Genomic DNA, 14,984 nt, shown 5'->3' with positions numbered 1-14,984 from the left:
TGTATGCAGGTCAAGAAGCAACAGTTAGAAACAGACATGGAACAATGGACTGGTTCCAAATTGGGAAAGGAGTAAGTCAAGGTCACCTGCTCATTTAACTTATATGCAGAGTACATCATGCGAAATGCCAGGCTGGATGAAGCACAAGCTGGAATCAAGATTGCTGGGAGAAATATCAATAACCTCAGATATGCAGATGACACCACCCTTATGGCAGAAAACGAAGAGGAACTAAAGAGCCTCTTGATGAAAGTGAAAGAGAGTGAAAAAGCTGGCTGAAAACTCAACATTCAGAAAACTAAGATGGTATCCAGTCCCATCACTTCATGGCAAATAGATGGGGAAACAATGGAAACAGTGACAGACTTTATTTTCTTGGGCTCCAAAATCATTGTAGATGGAGACTGCAGCCTTGAAATTATAAGACACTTGCTCCTTGGAAGAAAAACTATGACAAACCTATACAGCATATTAAAAAGCAAAGACATCGCTCTGCTGACAAAGGTCTCTCTAGTCAAAGCTATTGTTTCTCCAGTAGTCATGTATGGATATAAGAGTTGGACGATAAAGAGAGCTGAGCGCCGAGAATTGATGCTTTTGAACTGTGGTGTTGGAGAAGACTCTTGAGAGTCCCTTGGAAGCAAGGAGATCCAACCAGTTCATCCTAAAGGAAAAAGGCCCTGAATATTCATTTGAAGGACTGATGCTGAAGCTGAAGCTCCAATACTTTGGCCATCTGATGGGAAGAGCTGACTCATTTGAAAAGACCTGATGCTGGGAAAGTTTGAAGGCGGGAGGAGAAGGGGACGACAGGATGAGATGGCTGGATGGCATCACCAACTTGATGGACATGAGTTTGAGCAAGCCCTAGGAGTTGGTGAAGGACAGGGAAGCCTGGAGTGTATTCTTGTGTATTCTTGCCTGGGAAATCCCATGGACAGAGAAGCCTGGCAGCCTGCAGTCCATGATGATCACAAGAGAGTCAGACATGACGTAGTGACTAAACAACAAAAATTTACTTCAGTCACACATCTGTTTTCTCCATCTCCATATTCAGTGTAGACACTTGACTCCAGAATAAAATACTCACTCCTGAATCTCTACTTTTCATTGGATAATCTTTCCATCTAGAAAGTTCTCTCTGCCCTACTCATTTAAATAGTAAATAGAATACCTAGTATTTATTGACAGTTTACTCTCTGCGAGATACTTTAGAAAAAAAAATCCTCTGAAACATGAGCTCCTATAGACTTCAGAACAACCCATGAGGTTGGAATTAATTTTGTCTCTATTTTACAGATTTCTCTGCACTGAATGTTGATCATGTTCTACTTGATCATGTTCTGAAAGTGTTAGTCGCTCAGTCGTGTCCAACTCTTTGCGACCTCATGGACTGTGCAGCCCTCCATGGAATTCTCCAGGCAAGAATACTGGAGTGGCTAGCCATTCCCTTCTTCAGGGCATCTTCCTTATCCTGGGATCGAACCCAGGTCTCCTGCATTGAGGGAGGATTCTTTACAGTCTGAGCCATCAGGGAAGCCCAAATCATGTTCTAAGCACATATTATCTTTAGTTCTGTTGTCTCTTTCTTTCTTTTTATGTGCCCTTGTCTTATCTGCCCTTCTCTGTGAGCTCCTGGCTTTTTCACTTTGGGCATGTTATTTATTTCCAAAGGCCTGATGTGAGGCTAAAATGGGATAATGCTTGTAAAGTGCATAGCACACTGCCTGGCATGCTAAGTGCTCAGTAAATGGTAGTTTTTATCATTACATTAGTAACAAGAGCTGGAGCATAACCTCTAAGTGCTTTTGCCTCCTCATTGTCTCCCCAGCACCCACCCTTGCCTATTTTTAGTAACGATCTGCTCATTCACTAATATCACCTACACACGGGCTCATTTCATCACTTCTACAGTAGAGAGGGGTGACTGAGCTGTGGATGGCCTCCTGGCCCTGGGCCCGAGACTGGACTTCGCATGGAGCTGTTTTCCGAGGGCAGCCTTGTGGCTGGCTGTCACAAACCCAGGACCCTGTGTGCTTTGCTCACGTGACTGTGATTCCCACTCTGTGCCCTGCCAAGGATGCAGGAAGAGCCCAGCCTCCAGAGAACAGGGAGAAAACAAAGGCAGATCCCCCGGGATTCTGAAAGTACTGCCTATATCAGTTTTCTAGAACAACCGCAACAAATTATCACAAACTTGGCGGCTTAAGACAACAGAAAGTTATTCTCATGACTTCAGGCTAGAAGTCTGAAATCAAGGTGTGGGCAGGACTGGTTTCTTTTGGAGGCAATGGGGGCCAGTGGGTGGAGGGGGCCTCACCCATGCCTCTGTTCTAGCTTCTTTTTTTCAATATTCACTTTTAAATTTTTATTTATTTATTTGTCTGCACTGGGTCTCAGTTGTGGCAGGCAACTTGATCTTGACTGTTGACCTTGATCTTCACTGTTGAATGCCAGAACTATAGTTGTAGCATATGGGATCTGGTTCCCTGACTAGGGATTGACCCTGGGCCCCCTGCATGAGGAGCATAGAGTCTCAGTCACTGGACCACCAGGAAGTCCCTGCCTTAGCTTCCTATCATGGCTGGCAATCCGTGGTATTCCTTGGCTTAGAGATGTATCACTCCCAACATCCCTGTCTCCATCATCACAGGGCCTTCTTCCCTGTGTGCGTCTGTGTGTCCTTGCCTCTTCACCTAAGGACAGCAGTTATCAGATTTAGGGCCCAGCCTAATTTAGTATAGCCTCATCTTAACCACTTACATCTACAAGACTCTATTTCCAAGTAAGGTCATATTTTGATTTCCCAGGGGGATATAAATCCCAGGGGACCATTACTCATCCCACAGTGTCCCCTTACCTCCCCATCTCACCAGTGGGGTTGCTGCTGTTCCTAGGATGTGGTCCTGGTCCCTCACAGAGAGAGGGTTACACTGTCTACAAAGCTGCGACTGCATTTCAGTGCGTGCCTGCTCAGTCACGTTTGACTCTGTGATGCTATGGACTATAGTCCACCAATCACCTCTGTCCATGGGATTTCCCAGGCAAGAATACTGGAGTGGGTTGCCATTTCTTTCTCCAGGGAATCTTCTTGATCCAGGGATCAAACCTGAGTTTCCTGCACTGGAGATAGTCCTGTAAGTAAAGAAAGAACAGGTCCCAGGAAGCAGCTCTAGGGAAGACTCCCAGGTAACTCAGGGAGTCTTTTGACCAACTGCCCCCCTCCCCGCTGCCCTGCCCAACACCTCAAATGGATTTCTCCAGTGGCTTAGCAGTAAAGAATCTGCCTGCAATGCAGGAGACCCAAGTTCGATCTCTGGGTCAGCAAGATCCCCTGGAGGAGGGCATGACTGAAGTGACTGGGCACACATCCACACCTCAAATGGAGAGTATAGGGGAAGGTCTGTGTGTGGTGGGGCATGCTGCCACGAGGAGATCCTTGGGAAAAGCAGAACAGAAGGTGAGATGGAGCCAGACTGTCTAAGGTCTGTACTAAGACAAGGGTTTCTAACCTTTTGGGGTGGGGGTGGGCAGGTGGAGGTGTCAGTGACAGTTCTGAGAGGCACGGGGATGCTTTGGAACCGCTCCCCTGATCGAAGCTCACATGCACACATAAAACAATGTTTGCGGGCTACCCTAGTGGCTTGGTGGTAAAGAATCCCCCTGCCAATGCCAGAGACTCAGTTCAATCCCTGATCTGGGAAGATTCCGCATGCCTCAAAGCAGTGAAGCCCATGTGCCACAACTACTGCGCCTGTGCGGCAACTACTGAAGCCGTGCTCCGCGAGAAGGGAAGCAACGGCAACGAGGAGCCACACACCACAACCTGAGCACAGCCCACGCAGCAGCAACGAACCCCCAGCACAGCCATAAATGAATAAGTAAAATCAAACAAACGAATATCATTTTCACAGACTTTCTGGGGTCAACAGCAGCAATGTGTACCCTGGAAAAGAGAAACATCACACCAGCACCGTCTCCCTGCCTCCCACGTGGGCAGGCTCCCTGGCCTGGGTTCCAGAACTCAGGCTGGAACCCTCAGCTTGGAGGGGTCATCAGAGAAGGCAGTGCTGTTCTGGATGGAGCGTCAGTTTCCATGGGGAAATGCAAGCCTGCTTCTGTAGAGGGCTTCTGAAGGGCTCTTGCAGCACGGCTGAGTCGGTCATTTGGGGCTTGGTTGTCCTGACGGTAATCCACTTTAATGAGCTCAACAGTAAGAACAGACAAAGCAGCCTTTTCACGTGGTCCTGGCTCTGAGTTGAAACGCTTCCCAACTTCACATCCAAGTGTCCCACAAGCATCACTCTGCCGTGCCTTGGCTAGCCAGCGCTCCTCATAATAGCAGGGCTCCGGGTGGATTAATTAGAGTTTATGGTAACAATTCAGCCACCTTCCACACAACCTGCTTCTGCCTGGAGAGCAAAAGAGAAGGCTTTAATTAATTCTGAATTAAAATAACTAGAAAGAAATCTCATCAGTCTGCTAATCAGAGAAGGCAAACTTAAAATTAAGCTAATCACAGAAGCCAGAATTTCACACACTCAGATAGCTCAAATTATGAGTGTTGGTCTTGTATCTGAAGGAACTGTTTCCAACTAAATCAATTAAAATATGAAAGTAAAAGATTCTGTCATTAAAATAATAATATATAGTCATCGAATTAAAAAAAAATCAAATATCCAGAATAAATGTGTGTGTATATGTGTGTGGGGAGATGGGTGTATCCACTTAGAGTTATTATTTATGGAGAATTCCCTGGTGGTCCAGTGGTTAGGATTCTGTGCTTTCACTGCTGAGGGCCCAAGTTCAATCCCCAGTCAGGAAACTAAGATCCCACAAGTCTTGATGTATGGCACACAAACAAAAAAGTTATCATTTATGGACTTTCATTCTCCAGTTCGGGAAGATAGGGGCTGGTTATGTCAAGTAACAGGAGAAATTTAGGGAGTGCTTCCTTTGCGTCTACTCCCGTATTTGCTCCATATATATATGGAAAGGAAAGGGAACAGAAGGTGACTAACTCTCAGTCCTGTCTGACCCTTTATGACCCCATGGGCTGCAGCCCACCAGACTCCTCTGTTCATGGAATTCTCCAGGCAAGGATACTGGAATGGGTTGCCATTTCCTTCTCCAGGGGATCTTCCCCATCCAGAGAATGAACCTCGGTCTCCTGCATTGCAGGCTGATTCTTTTACCATCTGAGCCCCCAGGGAAGCCCTATTTTGAAGTCATAGGTATAACTTAATTTAAATCTTATAAATAATCCTGTGGGAGATCACCATTCTGTGGATAAGAAACGGAGTTTCTAAAAGCAAACGTTCAGATAGCTCAGCATCATCGTTATTGCTGTTGTTGTTTCTACTGAGATAGACTCTTCTTTCCTGGATAGCCTAGGTGTTATGTTCCCTGAAAGTCAGGTGGATGAGCCAGGTTCCCTCTGATCTGGAAATTCTCTACTTGTAGAATCTGTACAGTTCTACAGAGTGAGTGAGCTCTGCTTGTTTTCCCGGATGTGTCAGCCAGGTGTTCTGGAACGATGGCATTGCAGGGAAGTGTGAACTTCCTTCACTTTTCTCGGTGGGACATTACTCTGAAAGCTAATCAGCTCTCTCTGGGCTCCTGCCCAGAGGATCCTGGACCTTTGGGAAAAGAGGAGTATGCAGTGAGCTCAGTTCAGCCCTTGTCCAGCCCAGCTGTCTTAGTCCATTCAGGTTACTACGACAGAACATAGTAGGCTGGGTGGCTTAATCAACAAATGTTTATTTCTCAGAGTTCTGGAGGCTGGGAAGTCTAAGACCAAGATGCAGTTTCCATGTCTAGTGAGAACCCACTTCCTAGTTCATAGTCAACCACTCCGGTGTTCTTCCTTGGAGAATCCCAGGGACAGGGGAGCCTGGTGGGCTGCCATCTCTGGGGTCGCACAGAGTCAGACACGACTGGAGTGACTCAGCAGTGGCAGCAGCAGCAGCAGCAGCAGCAGCAGCAGCAGCAGCAGCAGCAGCAGCAGCCGTTGTGCTGTGCCCTCGCTTGGCAGAAGGGGTGAGGTGGGTAAGTGTTTTTTGAGGGCACTAATCTTATTCGTGAAGACTCCACTGTTATGACCCAATCTTGTCCCAAAGGCCCACCTCCAATAGGGATTTTTTTTTTTTAGTCACATTTTAAAAAGTTTTTTAATTGAAGGATAATTGCTTTACAATGACGTGTTGGTTTCTGCCATATAACAATGTGAATCAGCCATAAGTACGCATGTGTCCCCTCCTTCTTGAACCTCCTTCCCATCCTGCAACACAACTTCCCACTAGCTGTCTATTTTACACATGCTCATATACAGGTTTCAAAGCTACTGTCTCAGTTTGTCCCACCCTCTCCTTCCCTCACTGTGTCCACAGGTCTTTTCTCCATGTCTGAGTCTCTGTTCCTGCTGATGGGGATTATTAACATACGAATCTGTGGCGTGATGAGGGGAGGACACAAACATTCAGCCTATAGCACCAGCTTCGTGAAGTAGTAAATGAACCCCTTAGATGGTCTCACTGATGAGACTATAACACTCTTGGAAACTGTTAACACTCTTGAAAGCTGTCAGGAAGCTAAAGAGGTTGGGTTGAAGCTGGGGGTGGGGGAGAAGCAATCAGCTACTCCTCTGGGTTTGATACGAGGGAATAGAGATTCTCTGTCTTCTGGAGCTGCTAACCTGGGAGGACAGAAGTCTGGGGCTGCTGGACCATCTGTCTTCAGCCCTCTATGTGGCTACCACCTCCATGTATTCATAAATATCAGAGAGGCAGAGTAAGGGAAATACAGCTCTGGTAAAGTTGGCATAGCCTGGGAGCTTGTCGTGTGTGTGTGTGTGTGTGTGTGTGTGTTTAATTGCTTTACAAAATTGCTTTCATTTCTGATGTACATCAACCTGCATTAGCTATAGGTGTACATGTCCCCTCTCTCTTGAATCTCCCTCCCTCCCACTTCCCACCCTAGTGTTTTTCATTCTATATTCATTCAACAAGTTTATACGTAATATCTGCCACATGCCTACCACTGGGTCATGAGCCAAGGAGCCCAAAACCATGCATGGATAAACTAGGCCTATGTTCTCCAGAATTTCCCAATCTGCTAGGATTGAAGGATGCGTCATCAAATACAAGGCATCTCACTACCCCCTGCTAAGTGTGAATGAAACTTCAGAAGAAACAAAGTAGGGAGTGAGCAGCTCTGCTCGTGTGTATGGGTGTCATGTCCAACTCTTTGTGACCCCATGGACTGTAGCCTGCCAGGCTCCTCTGCCCATGTTCCAGACAGGATGTTACATAATGCATAAGAGTCAGGGTGATGAGAAAAGGATCTGCTTGACCCTGAGCACAGCCAGGATAAGCACGGTGGATGCTGCAATTTTGTGTGCCATAGAGAGAAAGCCAGCAGTGGGGAAAGCAATATTAAAATCCACCTACAAAGGGGCATGTGCTGTGGATTGAAACTCCACTCTTCCATAGCTGAGCTGTGGGGAGTCTGGGCTGTGGGTGTGGGCATCAGGGTTCTCATCTCAGAGAACCAGTACTTGGGGCTGGTTATGCCTGTAGTTGGCTCTTGATGGATATCCCTCAGCATTCTGGTGTCCCCAGCAGTCAGAAAGTCTTTCATGGGAATTGTTGGCCCTTTTTGTCCCTCTGTGATCTCATTTTCCTTTCTGTTCTAGGCATGAATAAACATCTCATGTTTATTCGAGTTTCATTTGAGGCTTACAACCATCTCATCAGGTAAGCAGGGCAAAGATAATTTCCTCTACATTCCAGGTGGAAAACAAAAACCTGCGGCTCAGACAGGTAGTAATTTGTTCCAAGATCAACGGCTCACTTGTTGTGCAGGCAGAACTCTGGAAATTCTGACTTGCAGCACAGTCCACATTGCTTAATTGGCATTGCTTCTCTAGTATGTTATCTTATGAAGCATGCGTTAGTAGCTTCACTTGTGTGGGATGAGTTCAGGGGCCCCATAGGTCCTATGGACCCTGAACAGTTACCCCCAAAGAACTTCCCCCCTTGCCCAAGTTGAAGATTTTGTCTCCAAATACCTCTTTTTAAAATGCTAGGCCCTTGGGACTTTCCTGGTGGTTCAGTGGTTAAGACTGGGCTTTCAATGCAGGGGACTAGGGTTCGATCCCTGGTTGGGGCACTAAGATCTCACAGGCCACCCCACACAGCCAAAAAAAAAATGCAGGGTTCTTACCTTGAAGACCCTGAAGTCTGGGCTATTATAACAGGAATACCATAGGCTGTGTGGCTTAATCCATAGGGATTTATTTCTCACAGTTCCAGAGGCTGGGAAGTCCAAGATTAATGTGCCAACAAAATGGATGGACGTTCTTATTTTCTTGGAGCTTACATTTCAGTGATGAGAGATGGATGCTAAACAAGAAAATTAGGTAAAAGGACAGTACACCATAGCCGCACCTCTTTAGGTCACCTGTAACTCATGTTTGCTGAAGGCAGCCTGCTCTAGAACAAAGAGCATGGAAGGCTGGCCTGGGTCCCAGCGCTGCCCCTTGCTGGCTGGGTGACCTGGGGTCTCAACAGCCACAGCTGTGATTCTGAATGTATAGGCTGTAGAGGTCAGGGGCAGGTGTAACCAACAAGATTACAACTCCCCAGCTGTAGGAACATTTAAACTATCACCAAACATTCCAGGCAGGGGTTTCCCTGGTGGGTCAGTGGTTAAGAATCTGCCTGCCAATGTAGGGGCCATGGGTTCAATCTCCAGTCTAGGAAGATTCCACGTGCCATGAGGCAACTAAGCCTGTGCACTGCAGTTACTGAAGCCCCACACCCTAGAGCCCCTGCTCTGCGACAGGAGACACCATCGCAAAGAGAAGCCTGCACACCGCAAGGAAGAGTTGTCCCCACTTGCCACAACTAGAGAAGGCCCACTGGCAACAACGAAGACACAGCACCGCCAATAAATAAATAAAATTATAAAAAATATATTTCAGGCATACAAAATATATAGGGAGAATAGCAACACGAACATTTACAGAACTACCTACCGGCTTTAAGAAATGAAACTGTAAATTCAAGGTTGGCTTTGTAATGTGTCCACTTGGCTGGCCTAAACTGAATTTCCTGGAATTCCCTTCCCTGGATGTTTATGCTGAATTGGGCCACGAGAGACTTTTCCTGAGACTTGGAGGTCCAAACTGAAGCAGCAGTCATATTATTTCTCACGTGTGGGAGGTCAGGACAGTTGCGTTTATTGCACATTCTTGCTTCTCACCTTGGTGACTGTGGCAGCCATCCAGGCCTGCACTGCTCCATCGTGTCCTGCTTCTTCAGTTTCTCTGACTGCTGAGCCAGGGGTGTGCTAAGCTCTATGACAAAGGAGGTCAGCTTCCCCTGCAGGATTCCCTTCATCAGGGTTGGAGGTGATGAGTGACTGACATGGCTTCCTGTCCATCCTTGTAGGTTTCAGCTCAGGCTCATGGGTTCTACCTCATTCTCTCTCTCCCTGACTTTATATCTGTCTTCCTTTCCTTAGCCCAGTTTTCAGCTAGAGCATTATGTTGTATACAAATAGGCAGTTTTTGTTGTGGTGGTGGTTACTTTTGGCTGTATTGGGTCTTTGTTGCAGCACAGGGCCTTCTCCGGTTGAGGCACGGGGGCTTAGCTGCCCCTTGGCATGTGCATCTTAGTTCCCCAACCAGGAATTGAACCGTGTCCCCTGTTTTGGAGGGCAGATTCTTCTTTTCTCTTTTTGGAAGGCAAGTTCTTAACCACTGGACCACCAAGGAAGTCCCAAACAGGTAGATTTTTAAAAATCAATTTCCTGAGGTATAATTTCCACATAATAAAATTCATACATTTTAAGTGTATGGTTGTTTGTATTTTTTAAAATTTTTAATTGGAGGGTAATTGCTTTATAATATGTCTTAGTTTCTGCCCTACCTCAACATGAATCAACCATAGGTATTCATATGTTCCCTCCCTCTTGAACCTCCTTCCCTGGTTGTATTTTTTAAAATGCATACACTGGGCTGCATCCATCACAATATATATACAGAGAACATTTCTACCATCTCAAAATTCCCTTCTGCTCTCCCCCAGTCTTCTCTTTCCACCCTACATAAATAACAGTCTGCTTTCTGTCACTCTAGATTAGATTTGTCCTCCCTAGAGTTTTTTTTTAATAAGTGAGTAACATGATATGTACCCTTTTGTTGTTGGCTTTTAAAAATTTTTCTTAGCATAAAGCTTTTTGAGATTCATCCATGTTGTTGCACGTATCAGTAGATCGTGCCTTTTTACAACTGAGCAGCATTTCACTGTATGGAAATACCACATTTGGTTTATCCATCCACCTGTGGATGGCCATTCATATTGTCTACATTTTTAGCAGTTACAAATAATGCTACTATGGCTCTGTGGTAAAGAATCTGCCTGCAATGTAGGAGACTGGGGTTTGGCCCCAGGGTCAAGAAGTTCCTCTGGAGAACAGAACGGCTACCCACTTCAATATTCTTGCCTAGGGAATCCCATGGTCGGAGGAGCCTGGTGGACTACAGTTCATGGGGTCACAGAGTTGGACACGACTGAGCAACTAAACACACACATGCATGAGAACATTTGTATACAAGTCTGTGTGATCATATGCTTTTATTTCTCCTAGGTAAAATATCCAGGAGGTAAATGTATATTGGGCCATTTGGTAAATACATATTTCTTTTTTTTTTTTGTAATGACATGCATCTTCTAATATTTATGCATTGTATGTGTTTTAAAATACTTCACTTTATGAATGAAATTTTTTAAAAAACACTTGGCATTTTATAAACTGCCAACATGTTTTCCAAAGTGGCTGTGTCATTTTTCATTCCCATCAACAATGTATGAATTCCACTTGCGCTTCCTGCTCATTAGCAGTTAGTATTGTCATTCTTTTTCATTTTAGTTGTTGTCCTGGGTGGGTGGGCTATCTCACTGTGGGTTTTTAATCATTGTTTTTATTTTTGGCTGCTCTGGGCCTTCATTGCTCCGAGTGGCCTTTCTCTAGTTGTGATGAGCAGGAGTTCCTCTTTCTGCAGTGCGTAGGCTTCTCATTGCAGTGGCTTCTCTTGCTGCGGAGCACAGGCTCTAGGCTCATGGGCTTCAGCAGCTGCAGCACGTGGGCTCAGGAGTTACACCTTGCAGGCTGTGGAGCTTGGGCTCAGTAGTTGTGGCTCACTTGCTTAGTTGCTCTGCAGTATGCGAAATCTTCCCAGACCAGGGACCAAACCTGTGTCCCCGACACCAGCAGGCGGGTTCCTCTCTACTCAGCCACCGGGGAAGTCCTCACGGTGGTTTTAAATGGCCTCTCCTGGGCCCTGTTTGTGTTTTTCTGGGGGCTGTGCGAGGTCTCGGTTTCAGCATGTGGGACCTCGAGTTGTAGCAGGTGAACTCAGTTGGGGCACATGGGATCTAGTTCCTTGACCAGGGATTGAAGCTGGGCGCCCCACATTGGGTGTGCAGAGTCTTAGCCACTGGACCCCTGGGGCAGTCCCCAGGCCCTGTTTCATGACCACCTCACGACGCATGTTCTGCTGTTACCATCCTCAATTTACACACGAGGAGACAGAGGCCTGCGAAGGCTCGGTGGCTTGCCCAAGGACATGATGTGCCTAGTAAGAGGCAGAATCAGGGTTCAATCGGGCCACTGTTCCTCCAGAGATCAGACTGTTACCTCCTCTGCTACATTATTCTCCCAAGATGTTTTGGGGTCCTATCACAGGTAGTCATTTATAAGGGGGGGGGTTGACAAAAGCACCCAGTCACCTGAAGGGATGCGTGTGGCCTCAGTCAAAGCTTTACAGCCTGAAGATAGACGTCTGAAGAACCACATGCCAGGAGACAGAGCTGCAGCTGCCGGTCCACAGTTGAGGGCTGGGCCGGGATGTGTGCCAAGGGCCCCTGGTCTCAATCTCTGCCTTTCCCTGCTGTGCTCTGCCAAACGGCGATGTGGCAGCTCTGCCTGCAGTAGATAGCGCAAGATCATGCCTCATCCTCCCACTCCTGCTGCTTGAATCCTGTCGGCACCCAGGAAAGGGCCCCATCTGACTCAGTAACCGTTACAAGAGTCTGGGGGGATGCCAGGGGAAAAACTGTCTTGCAGCCTTGAATCCTTACGGAAACAAGTGGGGTATAAATTATAAATCAACACATATGCTAGTTCTACAAGGGAAGATGGAAAAATTTAAAAAAAAACAACAACCACAAAACCCTACAACAATGTCAAGTGTCCAATTATTCACCTCTTGAGTCCATGATACCCAAAGACTAGGGCAGAGCAATGGCCCCTGGACTTTTGAATTTCAAGCAATAGTGACACTTGAAAAAGAAGAAAAAAGGAAGAAACTGAAGGGAATGACGTTAGTTTGGTAGTTTTTTACTTTGCCAGGAAGGACATTAATAAAATAGCAACCACTAAATTGCTATCACCATGATGTCATAAAAGAAAAGACATATTAGGAACCCCAAAGGTATAAAAGACAACCTCAGAGTAAGAGATGGTCTTTTAGATGGCATACATTAGCTTTATGAAAAGTGCACTATATTGTCTTGATATTTCTCACTGAAAATGCTATAATTGCAATTGTTTTTCATCACCCAAAAGTTCCTTCTTGCCCTTTTGCAGTCAATTCCCTTCCCCCATTCTTGGCATCTGGGAAACACTGATGTATTTTCTGTTACTCTGATAGTTTAGGTAGAAAACTAGAATTTGCAGAGCCAAAGGTTTTGTCTTGACTACAATTTTGTATAAATGGATGAAAAATTGAAGTCTCTCTTTCCTATTTTCAACTTTAAAAATCCCAGGGGAGAACCTTGGCTCAGCTTGTGTCCAGTGCTCACCTGTGGCCAGTCAAGGTAGCAAGAACCTGTGAGAAAATGACATTTGAAGGACCGGACAATTAACACAACATTGTAAACTAGCTATAAATTTTAATTAAAAAAAAAAAGATTGGAGGATAGGGAAAATCACTCCTCAATGCAAAATGGATTGATCTTCCCAGAAGAAAGAGTATGGGGGAAACAGATTGTAAGTATCCACCTAAGTATCCACAGCAACAGCAATTCATGTGAGAAAGAAAGCGAACCAGCTGATAGGGCTGCAAGAGTCTCATTGTTTCAAAGGCTCTATCTATTCCCCTGGCCTGAAGTTTTCCAGGGTCAAGGACAAACTGGAAGGAGTCTATGAAGGAGAGAGTTAACACATGTAACAGTTACCCTGAAAGAGATAGAAAGAAATAGAAAAGCAACTTTCTTCTCTCTGTGTTCTTTCCCCTCCCCTGCCTGTTTGTGCTGTTGAACATGGTTTTTTTTGTTTTGTTTTTTTTTTTTCCTCCCAACCCTTGAATGAAATCTGGTTGGTCCCACTAGCTTTTTGGTACTCCAGATAACAGAAAGACCTTCAGATATTTTAATCCCAAGAATAGTCTCATTTCATTAATGAAAATGTCCAGTTGTGTGCATCAGTCAAACCTGAGAATTCTATTTCTAGGAATAGGGGGCATCTTTAGGAGAGAAGGGCTTCCCTGGTGGTTCAGTGGTAAAGAACCCTCCTGCCAGTGCAGGGGACACAGGTTCAGTCCCTGGGCCGGGAAGATCCCCTGGAGGAGGAATTAGCAAACCCACTCCAATATTCTTGCCTGGGAAATCTCACAGACAGAGGAGCCTGGCAGGCTGCAGTCCATGTAGTCACAAAAGAGCCGGACACGACTTAGCAACTAAACAACAAAAACAACTAGAAGAGAAATAGCAAGTGACCAGCTTCTCTAATTTCCCACCAAAAGTCTCTCTTTAAACTACGATTTTCCTCCCATATCCACCCCCCATGACCACTAACAGCATTTTCTGACCTGGGTGCAGGGAGGGATGGAGCAAATTCCTATTAGCTTGGTACTGTCCTGATCTGTCTAGTAGATATTCCAAGCTTTTTCCTGTGGGATACTGTTTTCACCAGGCTTCTCTGGTGGCTCAGTGGTAAAGAATCCACTTATCAATGCAGGAGACATCCATTTGATCCCTGATCCGGGAAGATCTCCAGAAAAAGGAAATGGCAACCCACTCCAGTATTCTTGCCTGGGAAATCCCATGGACAGAGGATCCTGGTGGGCTACAGTCCATGGGGTCACAAAGAGTCAGACATGATTTAGCAGCTGAACAACAACTATGTTCACCATATTACCTTGAGTCAGGTATGATGAGGCTGGATCAGGAAGGAGAAAGCAAAAAGGTTTACAGCTTTATTATACTCACAGTTCCCTGGACAGAGCACACCCTGCGCATAGGGTTACTTGCTGTAAACATGGGGGTGGATGACAAGCCAGACAGATGGAGGGAAATCGTGGTTTCCGTGGGAAGGAAAAAGCAAGGCAGGATAAACAGGTTTAGGACTGGCTAATTTGAATAATTTCGGGGGGCTCGAGGACATAGAAGCTGTCCCTGGCCATCTGGTACTTGGCCCTGGAGTGATAAGCTGGGTTATAGTGGCCTGTGCCAGACTCTGATAAGGCAGGTGGTGGGGTGTGGACTTATTTGGCTGCCGACGAAGGGGAACTGACTAGTTCCTGCGGGGCCTCAAACCTAGGTCAAAACAGCTTTAAACAACAACTCTATTACAGGTGTTTTGTGGGTTCTTTGGTGGTTTAGACGCTAAGTTGTGTCCAACCCTGATGACCCTGTGGACTGGATCCCACCCGGGTCCTCTGTCCATGGATTTCCCAGCAAGAATACTGGAGTGGGCTGCCATTTCCCTCCCCAGGGAATTTTCCCAACCCAGGGATCGAACTCAGGTCTCCTGCGTTGCAGGGGGATTCTTCACTGATTGAGGCACCTGGGAAAGCCCATGCGCTCTTAGGAGACCCCTTATCATAGAGAATGTCTTCTTTCCCGTTCCCTTATTGTGGGCAAGGTCTTTTTTCTGCCTGTATCACACCCTCGCTGTCTCTCTGCTCCCTCTGAAGG

The 14,984-nt window shown here is 46.1% G+C and overlaps 1 long non-coding RNA gene across 1 annotated transcript; it reads right to left on the bottom strand.

Annotated features, from left to right (window-relative positions):
- Window positions 1-3,902: 3,902 nt before the first annotated feature.
- LOC138438103 (uncharacterized) lies at window positions 3,903-14,412 on the bottom strand. The gene is made up of 2 exons (XR_011256262.1): window positions 14,277-14,412; window positions 3,903-4,412 (listed from the first exon to the last, which is right to left on the bottom strand). It is a non-coding gene; the product is annotated as an uncharacterized lncRNA (long non-coding RNA).
- Window positions 14,413-14,984: the final 572 nt, after the last annotated feature.

Source organism: Ovis canadensis, chromosome 3, assembly GCF_042477335.2.
Source record: "Ovis canadensis isolate MfBH-ARS-UI-01 breed Bighorn chromosome 3, ARS-UI_OviCan_v2, whole genome shotgun sequence".
Lineage (NCBI taxonomy): Eukaryota > Metazoa > Chordata > Mammalia > Artiodactyla > Bovidae > Ovis > Ovis canadensis.
Note: the sequence above shows the minus strand (reverse complement) of the source record. Positions and strands in the feature narration are given on the sequence as shown.